Source organism: Silene latifolia, chromosome 11 (assembly GCF_048544455.1).
Source record: "Silene latifolia isolate original U9 population chromosome 11, ASM4854445v1, whole genome shotgun sequence".
In the NCBI taxonomy this organism is placed as follows: Eukaryota; Viridiplantae; Streptophyta; class Magnoliopsida; order Caryophyllales; family Caryophyllaceae; genus Silene; species Silene latifolia.
Window position 1 is genome coordinate 173,532,876 of NC_133536.1, and position 1,565 is coordinate 173,534,440.

The 1,565-nt window shown below is 40.6% G+C and overlaps 1 non-coding gene across 1 annotated transcript; it reads right to left on the reverse strand.

The window, feature by feature from the left end:
- Window positions 1-207: 207 nt before the first annotated feature.
- Window positions 208-314, reverse strand: LOC141616425 (small nucleolar RNA R71). Its single transcript, XR_012530774.1, has one exon. It is a non-coding gene; the product is annotated as a small nucleolar RNA R71 (small nucleolar RNA).
- Window positions 315-1,565: the final 1,251 nt, after the last annotated feature.

The window sequence follows — 1,565 nt, forward strand, 5'->3', positions numbered from 1 at the left end:
ATGGAAACCTTCTGCGACTATTGTGATGCAATCTCTCAAACGGGCGTGACTCAAGACCAAATTAGATGGGTCTTATTTCCTTTTTCGTTAATCGGCACCGCGAAGCAATGGTTGAAGGGCCTTGATAAGGCCACCCTTGGAATAGATTCTTGGAAGAAGTTGGCTCTAGCTTTCTACAAAAAATTCTACCCACCGGAAAAGACTAACATGCTAAGAGCTCAAATTACGGGTTTTAAGCAAAGGGATGAAGAATCTTTGTATGAAGCTTGGGAGCGGTTCAAAGGTATTTGTCGCTCATGTCCTCACCATGGACTTAGCGAATGTTTTTTGGTACAACAATTTTGGAACGGTTTATATGAAGATTCAAGGAACATTCTCAATATGGGATCAAATGGAATGTTCACCGAAGTTGATGACAATCAAACATGGAACAAGATTGAGGAAATGGCGGTCCATAATTCACAATATAGTATACCTCGCAAGGCTACTAGAGGAGGAAAGCATGAAGTTGACTCCGTTACTCAATTGGGTGCTCAACGTAGTGCTCACATTGACACAATCAACTTGAAGTTTGAACAAGCTATGGCTAGACTTGAGGAAAACTCAAAATCATCAAAGCATCATGTCAATGCCATGACGGCATCCTCATCAATCCCAAGCGGGATATGTGAGAATTGTGGAACTTTGGGACATGACCAAAGTGAATGTAGGGGAACAAATGAACAAGTGAATGCTTTCCAAGCATACAAGAGTGGTACCCCTTATTCCAACTTTTACAATGAAAACACCAAATTCCATCCAAATCTCTCATACAAAAGCCAAAATGTTCAAAACCCTCAAACAACATACACTCCACCACCCATGAGAAATCAAAATCAAAGACCCTTTTACAATCAAAACCAAGGTTACCAAAATCAAAATCCATACAATCACCAAAATGACCAAGGTTTTTATGTCCAAAAAGCGGTCCTCCAAATGCAAAAGAATCAACAAGAATTTTTCACTCAAATGCTAAAAGATAGCCAAGCAAAGGACACCACCATCAACAACATTCTAGCTCACACCAAGATGTTGGAAACACAATTGACTCAACTAGCATCTTCAAGCTCACAAAGACAAAAGGGGCAATTACCACCTCAAAGTAATCCCCCTAGACATGAAACGGTTAGTGCCATTCACTTGAGAAGTGGTACAAGGTATGAAGCACCGAAGGAGCGAGTTGAGGATGAAGTTGTGAGAGCTAGTGAGAATGAAGTTGTTGTGCAAAACCCCAAAGAAGGGGAATCATCAAAAGAAGAAAGTTCAAAGAAAAATGAAGGCAAGGCCAAAGAAAAGGAGCCCATTGTGATTAGACTTCCTTTTCCAAGTCGTCAAGCCAAGCCCAAATTTGATGATCAACTTGGAAAGTTCATGGAAATTGTGAAGAACTTAGAAGTCTCAATTCCTTTCACGGAATTAATCAATCACGTACCGGCCTATGCGAAATACATGAAAGATATCCTCACAAAGAAGAAGTCGATCCGGAAACTTGAGACTATCGCCTTCACTAAGGTGAGTAGTGCAAT